Source organism: Pinus tabuliformis, chromosome 7, assembly GCF_031772625.1.
Source record: "Pinus tabuliformis cultivar Carrire ecotype Pingquan chromosome 7, CPIR1, whole genome shotgun sequence".
NCBI classification, from domain to species: Eukaryota; Viridiplantae; Streptophyta; class Pinopsida; order Pinales; family Pinaceae; genus Pinus; species Pinus tabuliformis.
This window is the reverse complement of record NC_142293.1, coordinates 178,145,289-178,158,267: the sequence shown is the minus strand read 5'-3', so window position 1 is coordinate 178,158,267 and position 12,979 is coordinate 178,145,289. Positions and strand designations below refer to the sequence as shown.

At 38.4% G+C, this 12,979-nt stretch overlaps 1 pseudogene; it reads right to left on the bottom strand.

The window, feature by feature from the left end:
* Positions 1-472: 472 nt before the first annotated feature.
* LOC149246422 (DNA replication licensing factor MCM4-like) lies at positions 473-12,778 on the bottom strand (annotated as a pseudogene).
* Positions 12,779-12,979: the final 201 nt, after the last annotated feature.

Here is a 12,979-nt window from a genome sequence, read left to right as displayed (position 1 = left end):
TTACTTCATAAAATTTTAACTGGACAATTGAATAATTCAAGGAATTTAGGATTACGAAATCAATTGAAAGAGAATTTTTTTGTATTGTTGGTTACATAAGAAGGAATAATATAAGGGTTCGCACCTTTGACTCGTGATATACCCATTTTCATATTCTAGTCAAAGCTCATAAATCAAGGCTTCAAAAGGAATAAATATTTCTAAAGTTACATTTGTTTGGCACAACCATTCTCAAGACTTATTTTCTTAACTTTCATTTTTCATCCCTTTTGGTACTTGTTTGATTTCATAAGGGAAGCTTCCATTAAGGAGTACAACAGTTTCAAGGTGGCTGACAATTATATCAAATAAAGTACCTAGAAATATTACCAATCAACTTCAAAAGAGGATCACACAAAAGACATCAGCAGAAGAGATGGAATGGGTATGTGAAATACAACTTTTCCACTTTCTAGGGAGACTACTTTGTGTCTTATATTCTCTTGAAATTGTCTCCATGAACAACTACAAATCCCTTGGTCATGAGGATTCTAAGAGCATTGTGAATCTGAAAGAAACCTAAAGAAAAACCATTTAACCATGTGAGCATACCAATGCAACCAACTAATAAAGACAATCATTTCAACCACAACATTCAAACAATCAATTATTTCAATTAGCATATGTAGTCATGATTGAATTTCAAATACAAAGAGGACATCCTTATATCATGAAGATGAACATCAACTAATCCTTTCTTGGGCATCTCATCCAAAAGCTAGCAATTCATCCATATATCATAGGGCAGGATTTTAATGCAAACAAAAATTAGTACAATGATAGCTTATCTATAACAGTCGAGAATATGTCATGTCTGATGTTCAAGTAGATGGTCCTCTAGCCTGCACCTTTTCCATGGCAATATTCCTGACTGTTGTAACTAGATTAGCCCGCCTTATTCTTTTATTGGCAGAAACTCTTGTTGTAATGAGATCCATGTCAATAGTCCCTATCACCATGACATAATGTATTCATTGAAATCATTTTTTTATACTATATACCTTAGATCTGGAATAAATGGATATAAATAAAACTAAGGCATCGTTCCATCCATACGAGTGACACTGACATGTTTCAAGACTATATAATAAGAGACTTGTAAACCCGAGAAAATTAACCACCTTTTATCAAGAAAGTTGTATAATTTACCAGTAACATGATCAACAATGGATTTTTGAAGGGAAACTTCAAGTATTATGAATGCTTTAGCCACATCACACCTTTCAACTTGCACAGACCACCACTATTAAGCAAGATTTGTATAATTCAATTGTCATGGCCATATATATATATATATATATAAAATTTTACAGTCACATATGCACTTTGATTTACCTAGGAAGATAGGTATATGCACAACTTCTATTGTAGTTTAGGTTGGCTTCTTACCCACTCAGAGAATAAAATACGAGCATGTGATTCACTAATTCTAATTAAGCTCGCAATTTGTCTAGGTGTTGTGGTGATAACCTACAAATTTTTCCAAGGGACCAAAATTGAATTAGCACAGCATGCAGAATTTTATTTGTATATAAATATGATGTGGAAGGGAGAGAGAGAGAAAGAGAGAGGTCAAACATTATGTTTGACTCTATTTTCAGTGAATATTTTGGACACATGTGCAACTAAGATTTTTACTATTTTTAAGAAAGTTTCCCCTCCGGAGCATTTCAACATAACCATGGGTAATATCCTTTGTAGCCTCATCAGATATCTTTGGATGTATGTGTGGTCTTGCATAAATTATATATAAAGTTAGGGTTCACACATCCAATGTGTCCACTCTTACGTCCTGTAACGATAAATGATATAATTGCAGTCATGTAAACTAGAATAATGTCCATCAAGTACCATATGAATCCATCCCAAGAAATAGACATAATTCCATACCCCAAGCTCTTCATAATGTAATGCAACAAAATGCCTCGCAAGGCCCAAATGAGTTTAATCATCGATGTTTTCAAGAACCAGGTAAATAAAATCAAAATTTTAGGAGCAAACCCTTAATTTTGTGGATTTGAAAAGTTATCAAACCTCGTAAGGACTCATACCATGTCCAAAACACTAACTAAAATTTACCTGGAGAGAAATATTGGAGGAAGTTGTATATTGTCAATGACTAAAAGTCTCACATTGTAGCTTGAACCACTAGGGTTGGCACAAGCTAACATAGACTTTATGGAATTAAGTGATGTTATGACCCCAACCTTTGCAATTGACACGATATGTTGTTCCATCACCTGCCTCAAATAATATAACACATTAAGAAGTGATAAAAACGTGTAGAAATACAATAGAATGTGGGTAAGCTTGATCAAGAGAAAACCATCGAATGCACAATATATAGTCAACTAATTTGAAGATGGAAATCCCACCTCATGTAGTATGCTTCAAGCATTATCTAACATCTTGTCAAACTCATCTATGCAACAAAATACTCTGTCACTTAGTACTAGTGCTCCACTTTTCAATGCCTATTAAATTTGAAAACTAATTAATAATCTAGAATTTCAATGGATGTGACAATTCCATTGCTTCTTATTAAAAGATTCAATGATGCAACATCACAGTTTTTAAACATATAGTTTCACTAGTTTCACAATCCTTTGACACATAAACAATCAAACCAATTGCAAAGCTTCCTCAACCACTTGTATAAATACCTCGAGCAGCCAACTTATGTACATACTGAAGTAGTTGATAATTACCTCATACTTGGGTCCCCAACAAGAAAAATGTTGCTGTCACCATGGAAAGAGACAACTATGGCTAAGTTTAGTGGCTTTCCCCTAAAAAGTTGTTTTTAGCAACAATAGCCACTTCAAGGGTTGGATCACAGTAGAGGTATAATAAATTACTAGAAATGACAGACAAAAAGGTTTTAGGTAGTATTAACTAACATAAAAGTTTTTTCACATCTTTCAGCGCCCATATACCTGGAGCCAACGAGTTGGTTAACTTCTCATAGATATTAGGTTTCCATGATAGCTCTTTGAACTTCTCAATCTGCAAATCAGATATACAAGATGCCATGATATCCCTTTCAAATTCTCAACCTAAATATTAGAAAAACATGTTAGTGAATTTAGTAAATCCATTACTTTAGCAAAAAGGTAAAGATAAGAGTAAATTTATACCTTGGCTTCATACAAAGCAGTTGAAATATCACCTTCTTGAAAAGAAGCAAAGCTATCACTAGTGGCATCACGCTCCATTGGATCTTCAGCTTGTAGTTGTGCCTTGTCTTCCTTATTTAAGTGAAGGTAGTCGATGTAAGTCTACAAACAAACAAAATTTAAATATTTCATTTATAATGCAGAGTAAGAAGAACAAATCTCCAAGCACATGCAAAAGAAACTTTGGGACATGATTATACCCTAAAAGGGGATTTTACTATCCTCTCATTTTGTCCTAGTCTAACACTCATGTCCGCAATGATTTTAGTTACTTGCAAAAGATTCACAAGCCATGATCAAAACACCTTTCACAACAATATTTTTTCTACAAAAAATAATTCTGGAAATCACTCTCTACGTCAACTCTATCACCAAGCTTGGCAGCATCTACTAGATTTTCATGCATTAACAAGCTGACTGTATGTGAGGTTTCCCCCTTTGGAATGGAATTGGGGGTTTCTTGCAGCCTTATGATCTACTTGTCAAAAAAAATGACCCCAAAATAAATGAAAATGAGAATGTTGTTTTCAATAACTAGATTACTATTTAACTCAACTATATTGATAAATACCTGCATCTATTATGAACCAAATTCATGGAGTTCATAGCAGCACATTCTGGCCTTCCACATCGAGTAAGTATGTCAATTCAACCTGGTAGACACACTATGAGTAAAAAAAATGGGTTTCCAAATACATTTTTGAACCTCTTTTGAGACAACCATTTTCATAGGCAACAAGCAGTATTCACTAAGAGAGGTTGAGAACTATTTCCAATCACATGAATAAATCATGAACATTGATGCATCACTCTAAAATCAAATTATTTTCCCTTCATTATAAACTCTATTCTATGCAAACAACTGTATCATAATTAAGGATTGTAGGCTACAGTCAAAATCTATAACTACGAAACAATTTTTTTTTCGAGCAGACGGAATACATCTATCAATGGGCATTAGTGGTGGAGCATAGCCACAAACAAGGCATCTAAAAAATACCTCTTTGATTTCTGGAATTATTGAGTTGCATCATATAATCATCCCTCTCACTGAAACCATTTTCTCAATATCTATATTACAAAGGCAACACAAGTTAGGATTAGTTTCTACCAAAAAGGGGCATTGGAAAAAATGTCTAAAGAGATGTAGATAACATAGAAAAAAATGCACTGGTCACCAAATCCTACCTGAGTGATTCAAATCTTGCATGTTAACTGCATCTTTGAGATTGAATATTCTTTCCTGAATACAAAAGAATTTATGTAAATAAACATAATTTTTTTATACAATTTTATGGGGTGGTCAATATGAAAGCACTGTGCAAATGAAACAATAAGTTGAAAATGAGATATAGGCTTGACACATGAAACTTGAGAGGATTGCAGTCTGCCTACCTATATGTCCTTCTTCCACAACATTTTAAGGAGAATAACAACATACATCAAAACTATATCAAAAATAGTAAGAAATTAAAGGGGTTATCTAACCATTTTCCCATAAAGGTTGTCATCATGATCCAAGATGTTCATTGCATCAAAGTTCAAAGAATCGACTTCTACTTCCATTGTCTGCAAGGATCACAAACTAACTACGGTCAACACAATATACAAGGTATCCAACCAAATAATAACTACATGTAAAACATGTTAATAAGTGGAGAACGATTAAAAATAAGAGAACAAACAAATATGACTTGCTCTAAAATCCGCATGTATTTTCCCTCAAGATCTAAGGGATCATACTCTATAATTCTTAATAAAATGTTGAACTACTTGATTAACATCTTGAACATTATTGTTAGTCCCCCAAACAAGCATAAGAGTATTCCCATCAAGATCACCCTTAGAATATTGATGCATCTGCATATGCCAACCTAGAATGTTTACTATGTAGTTAACATTGTGCCTACCATAGAGAAGAAAATGATCATCTAAATTGAAAATAACATACAAAAGATGCCTCCCTATTTGTAATTGTCAACAAGTTACTATTAGCTCTGCTATAAACTTCAGTGCTTTGAAGGTAATTTTTAGATTTGATGGTGGGTTTGTGCCGAAAGGGCCTCGCAGCAGTCGTTTCCCTTTCTACTCCTTCAAGTTTCCTCACACTCCATTGTCTCTGTTTCTTTCAAAAACCCCTTCAATCCCTCGCCTTTACCTATTTCCCGCTCAATTCCTTTACCCCACTGCCTTTGTTTTTTCTGTATAAATTCTGCATAACCCCTTTTATTTAAGCACCGGGCGCTAAACTTATTAGCCCGCGCCCACATGACCCACCCCTCCATAACCTTTTTCGGTCTTTTCCCGCGTGTTAAATATCGTGCACCTCCCCACCGTTGATCGCATCTATCACGAGATAGGACGGCTGACACTTTCCCCGACCGCGCGACCTATGCGTGCGTTAACCCGTGGGGGTGGTGGTTTTCGTATACCACGCGTCATGTTTTAAATGGATCGCACATTGTTATACAGATACCACCGTTGCGCCGAACCCGCAAAAACTGCCTCCCCGCCATTTAACGTGCGCAAAACTTTCATGCCCGATCGCCATCGGATCTTCTTGATAGCGATCTGACGACTGACAATTGTCTTCGCCGTCCACCTCCCTATAGCCCCTCTGATCAAATCTCTATCGTTGATCTCTTCGATTCAACGACTCATATTCACTTTGCCTATTTCTTCCCAATTCCTCCCGCCAGCGATCTTTGCCATTGATCTCTGCGATCCAATGGTTGTTATCTGTCTTTGTCTTGCTCCTCATCTGCCATGAAGTCTCCATGCTCCTAACTTGTATCATGTTCCTGAAGGAAGAAGGAGGCCAGAATCTGGCTATGCGCACTTAAGCCTCAACTACTGCATTCAACTCAGAATGGTTGAAGGACAAAAAGGACCATCCTCGAGCAGTTCAAGCATTTATCAGTGATGGAGCATGTTCCATATTATATTCCACCTGCTCAGAGAAGGACTGTTGTGCAGCAGAAAAGGTCGATTTTGTTTATTAAAGCAGACAAAGTGTAGTAGAGGCCCATTTCAGATTGTAAATGCAGTTGGTGGTCAGTTATGACCCCTCCACGCATAGGTTAGTAGATATTTTTTTTTTGTATTCAACCTCCATATATACTGAGAAGACAAAATGTAATAGGTGGATGAATGTTATTTTTTTGTAAGCTTCAACTTCTGGAGACTATAACTACTATGATACCTGCAACATCTGGTCTTCATTTTCAACTAATGCAAGCTTCTTTTGTTGTTAATAGCTCACTTTCCACTTCTTCTTCTTTGTTCTAGGTTGTGCCTGTTATGAATTTATTCATGTGTTGTAGATGTTTAGCATTAGAGGGGCTGTCATCCCACCTCTGTGTTTGGATTTAGTATGTATCATTGAATTTGTATGTAGGTTTCTATTGTTTTAATGCCGGAGAGCTGTCATCCTGTCTGTGCATTAGGAAATAGATTTACAGACCTTTTAACTGGTTGCAGCCGGCCATCACAGGGTCCTGTGCATCTTCTGGTGCGGTCAGTCTTATCCATCATCACATTTTCTTTAAACTGTGAGTAATTTGTGGTCTAAAGCCTTGTAGTCTAGGGGTGTTCACCCATGTTTGGGGTCAAGCATAGTAGAAGTGGTTATTTGGCTTGAATATGCAGCATTTCCTTCATTCATCCACCATTTTTCCAACAGTTTTGTTGAGTTTATAATGTTCCCGAGCATCTCTGAGATACAACCTAGGAGAGTTTCTTAGGGTGATAACATTAACTGCGTCGTTGCTGGGGAGAGGAGATTGAAGCTCAGCTTCCCTGGGATAACGACACAGTTCCAGATTTTGATGATAGACAAGGTCTAGGAACATAATTTGGTTGTAATCATCTATCTAGTGACTCCATTGGAGGAAGACCATCATTTGGCGACTCCACATTGCAGTTATGGCACAGATGTCGAGGCATGCTCGCAGAAATCCTTAGAAATTATCAGCTGAGCTAGTGCCTGATCCTGAGAAGAACATTCAATAGAAGAAAATATCGTAGTAAGGAGCACCAAGATCAGGTAAACCTTAAAAGTTCCATGTATCTCTGTTAGTGAATGTCACCCTCAGAGATTCATTTAGCTCCTTAGTCATTCATTTCCCTTTCACACCTCAATTCAAAGAAGCATCCATGTTGTCCATCATATTCCTCTGTTTCTATCATTCTTTTCATTGATTCATTCCACTCAATCCACGAGTATCCCTTCCGTATACCTCAGTCATGGCAGGACAACAAGCCCTCACAAAGATAGAAAGAATAGTTGCTGCTAGGTATGGACCCTTAGTCTTGCCTACCCCTTTGAATGCCATGCCTACAAGAGATTATCAAGAGTTTATGCCAAAGTTTACCGGTAAAGAAGGAGTATCTAGAAGAGCACCTCGAATATTTTTATTGTTATGCTGATAATCTAGATATTAATGAAGAGGATGTCTGGATGAGGGTTTTTGTTCAAAGACTAGATGGGGAAGCTAGAAAATGGTTCAGAAATTTACCCCCTAGGTCTATTGCAGATATTGAGGCCCTAGATGATGTATTTTTAAAGCAGTGGGGGAATAATAAAGATCTGCTCTTTTATCATGATGATTTTGGGAACTTGCAGAGAGAAGATGGTGAGCTACTATCTGAATTTAACATCAGATTCAATCATATGTATAGCAGAATTCCAGCTGAAGTAAGACCTACCCCTACTTTTGCTATGCTTACTTATGCTAGTGCTTTCAGTTCTCAGTTCTGTTTGTTGTTAAGAGAAAGAAAATGTGCTTCTTTGGCTGATATGCAAACTGTAGCCTTTGAAGTAGAAGCAAATATTATTGTTGCAGAAAGACTCGAAGGTGATGTTGAAAGGAGAAGACAGGGAGATGAATCCTCATCATCCTCAGAGCCTGAGCTAGATGAATTAGCTAGGATGATTGATTTTTTGGCCTCTGAAGTTTCCAAGCTAAAGGCTGAGCAGCATTTTGATGAAGTAGGAGCTCATTCTCCCATTTATTTTCCAACTCCAAATCCATGTAGAGGAAAACATGAACATTTGCAGATTCTGCAAAGAAATAAAGTTACAAATGAAGATAAAGGGGTCAAGACCCTTTTGCAGAATTCAATCATGGAAGAAGAGTAGCCTAAAGAAGAAGAGGAGGTCCATGGTTTGGAAGGTGCTCCTTTCCTAACCAGAGCTGCATATGAAAAAGCATTATCAAGAGGCACTACTGGTCAGTTTGTTGTAGCTGCAGAACAACAAGCTTATCAGCAGCAACAATCAACAAAAGGCACCTTCATCCTCCAAGAATTTGTGCCCGAAGACAGCTCATCTTCACATGGCTATGCAGATCTGCAAATTAGCCAGCCTGTTATCATTCCGAGCACTGTGATCAATAAGGGAGAAGAAACCTCCCCATCATCTTTTGTTCCTCTGTCTGCTCAAAAAAAATCCCTCATAGTTTCCCCTTGAACACTGAGGCAGAATGAAATTCAATGCCCAAGGTTGAGACTGATCACCTCAATCTTGATACTCTGATGCCTGCCCAATTATCCTCCACATAGATTAAAATGGCAGCTTATCAGATGACATAGGAAGAGGATGTACAGTTACGGGACTCATCCTTGGATGAGGATTTTCCAAAGAAAAATAAAGGGGCAGATAATGTCCCTATGTCCCCTACACAAGAATACAGTGGTGCATCTTTCATATTAGTTGTGCAGGCCACAGGTGACAAAGATAAGCACACAACATTCATGGTTATTCAGTAGGTGTACAGAGGCTCCCAAGAAGAACATCCAAGGAAAAAAGCACACTGAAGGGAGATGAAATTTGATCCATATCTACCTATCAAGCTCAAATGTCCTAAACTGTTTGAGGTAGAGGATCAAATAAATCCTATTTTGCAGCTCTATGATGAAGGGGTCGAGAGCAGGAGAAACAATTTTGATGGCCCATCAGTTGGCCAGTTTTTGAATATTTATGTTGTTTAAGGCTTTCAAGCCTTAGTGATTGTAATCATGTTCTTTTACAGGTTTCTATTGTAGGCTTAGTTGACTCCATGCCCAATGGATACCAGGAAATGTTTTTAAAGCTGAGTTTTATATGAAGGCATTGGTCTGCAGGTTCTTGAGACCTCACAGGGAGGATCTCATCCCCAGAAGGAGCCAGTGTTAGCTCTACTATAAAATTCAGTGCTTTGAAGGTCATTTTCAGGTTTGATGGTGAGTTTGTGCCGAAAGGGCCTCGCAACCGTCATTTCCCTTTCTGCTCCTTCAAGTTTCCTCACACTCAGTTGTCTCTGTTTCTTTCAAAAACCCCTCCAATCCCTCGCCTTTACCTATTTCCCGCTCAATTCCTTTACCCCGCTGCATTTTTTTTTTTGTATAAATTCTGCATAACCCCTTTTATTTAAGCCCTGGGCACTAAACTTATCAGCCCGCACCCACGTGATCTGCCCCTCCATAACCCTTTTCGGCCTTTTCCCGCGTGTTAAATATCGTGCACCTCCCCGCCGTTGATCGCGTCTATCGTGAGATCGGACGGCTGACGCTTTCCCCGATCGCACAACGTATGCACGCGTCAACCTGGGGGGGGGGGGGGGAGGGGGTGGTTTTCGTATGCCACATGTCATGTTTTAACTGGATCACGCATTGTTATATGGATACCACCGTTGCATCAAAAGTGGTGCAGGGAATATTGCCCACCCGCAAAAACTGTCTCCCAGTCGTTTAACGCGCACACACCTTTCGCGATCAATCTCTGTCAGAATTTCCTCACAGCGATCCAACGACTAACGATTGTCTTCGCTGTCCGCCTCTCGGTAGCCCCTCTGATCAAATCTCCGCCATTGATCTTTGCGATACAACGGCTCATATTTGTTAAACACACATGGGCAACCAGAAATATGAAAGATAAAAAATCCAAGTACAATTTTTATTCACAAGAGATATACATTTATAGTACATGTGGTGACCATTGGGTTTCACATCCCATGGTATCTTGGACTACTTTGATCTATTCGGCTTCCACACTAACCCATTAAGGATTAGGTGTCCAACATTCTCCCCCTTAATCCGAAGGGTTATGTATGAGTCCAAGAAGAGAGTTGTAATACAAAATGTGCAAATATGCATGGCAACACTAGGCTGAATGTGCTCTATGAAATGTTGGTATAAAGGGTGGTGGTTTAAGGATGACCACCAACATTGGAACACTTAGTACAGTTCCCGGAACTCTTCCAAAACTGGCAAGAAACTGAAGTTTTCTGCTAGAGGAAGTGATCCTATTGTTTTAAAGAGGGAAACCTTCAACCATAAAAGGGAGGTCTCACCCCGCATAAAAGGTAAAACTTCAACTTGAAAAGGGAAGTCTCAACCTGTGATGATTTAAGGATGACCAACAACTCTGGAATGCTTAATGCAATTCCTGGAACTCTTCCAAAACTGGAAAGAAGCTAGAGTCTTCTGCTAGAGGAAGTGTTCTCAATTTTGTTCCTGGAATTCTTCCAAAACTAGCAAGAAGCTGAAGTCTTCTGCTAGAGGAAGTGTCCCAGATTGCCAACTGAAGGCATGTTCACGGGCATCTTTGTCTCTGGCTACACCTCTGAAACTAGTGTGGCAGGTTGTGGCTCAGGCTCGCTTGATGTGACTTTGAAGCTTGTAGATGACCATCATTTCCCCCCTTGTCAGATACAAGGTGAGATGATGGAGGAAACTCAACTGCAAGACTTTTCAATACTCTGGAACAAGTTCTGACATGTGTTTGGAATATCTTCTTGGCTGTTGATGCCCATTGCCAAGAAGCGATCCATCCAAGATGAATCTTTGTTCTTGCAGGGTGTTTGTTACTGAAGCATATGTGTGAAGAATGGTTGGTTTTATGATAGTGCTTACATGGATGAAGATCAAAACAATGATCTTTCAAATGGCCAACTCGGTCACAGTGTTGGCATTTTATGATCTGTTGTTGTTGTTGTGGAAGAGGGGTAGAGTCTGGAACAGTTGAAGCTGAACTGTCATGAGGAGCAGGTGAACTGTCATGAATGAATCCAACACTCTAAAACTGAATGGGCTTTGAGTAGTCTGGAATATGAAAGGACAAGTCCTTGTCATATCCAAGACCAGTTCTGTGCTTGTTGTGGACAAGCTATTCCCAAGGTCTGATGATGGGCTTGGGAAGTGCAGACTGAGTTTCTACATCTGCATGTACAACTGCTGCTTTATTTGAATGAACAGTAACATTATTGACTTGTTGTGGATGGGTGGTTGTATCAATGTTCTGAACAAAAACAGGTTTAGAATGATGTCTATTTTGATGTAGCTCTTCTTGCTGTAGCTGTGATTCAAGCTGCAAAAAATCAATCTTTTCCTGTGCATTTTGTAGACATGTCTAAATTTCTGAGTGAAAATCCTTACTGATTTTGACTGTCTCATCAACAGTGGAAAAGATTAGACTATTTAATAACTGTAATGCATCATCAATTTGCTCCATTTAATGACAATGTTGCACAAATATCTCACACAATGCCAAATAACCGCAACTTTAAAGAATATAGATAGCCCTCAATGCTTATGAACATTGAACTCTGTTGTTCCAATTAATCGTCCAATTGATGAGGGTGCCCTTTTAACAGCTCAGACCACATTAATAGAAATTTCTCAGTTCTTTGATGGAATGGATGAGGATGGAAATCCTCGAAATACCAATGGACATGAGAAACCTTTGGATGTGCATCTAAAGTGTGGGCAATCCTTAAATTTGTTGAATTTTGTTGCTGTACACGAAGATTCAGGGTCTTTATGCCACGAAGAAACAAGTACGCTGCATTTGGACTTAATACACCTCCCAAGACATTGTGCAAAGCACGTACTGTGCCAATAACCTTGTTTGTACCACTCAAACTGCCTCTAAGAACATCATTATGACCTGCAATATATTTAGTTACCGAATGCAATACAATATCTGCGCCGAGTGCTAACGCTTTCTGGTTAACAAGCGTTGCAAAAGTACAATCTATACAAACCAATACATCCTTTTTATGACAAATCTTGGAGACCAGCTCAATATCAATACATCGAAGATAAGGGTTTGTGTATCAAATGAATTAAGCCATCATTCTTCGAACAACACTGGGAGCCAACGATTCAATGCGTTATGGACGCTACGTATTCACGCTCAGAGAGAATTTGAATCCAAGATAACAAATTCTAAGAAAAACTATACCTGCGTGTCCACCAATATTTCTCCAACCAACGCTTATGCCAAACTAACATACATACTCAACGACCAATGCACATAGATTAAAAGAGCAGGTTTGATCATTCAATGCAGGTATTCATACCATATAACCAACATATTGCGTTCAACTATTCAACTTTGCATTCAACATATCATGGAACATGCACGTTTGCCACACAAAGCATATTGATGAGATACCTGCTATCATATTGTGATATGTAGAAAATAGCGACATTTGTTGAACCTACGACCTACTAGTGAGGAGTACAAACATGATTTTAATACGATGCTTACCTGCGAAGATTTTGTTTTGTTTTATTTTCATCGCTGTACATGGTGCTATACTGAACCTGAGAATGGAGGTTATGTAAGGAGTTCGTATGTGATATGGTCGTTAGAAAGGCAGTCTCGACTTCGGATCCAACTATGGCGGCATCTTTGCAGAAATTAGCGGGCCTGGATTTGGGAGTCGGGTTTGACTCAGGTCTCGCTGATGCTGTTTTGGTTGGCACTGGTGCTGATAATG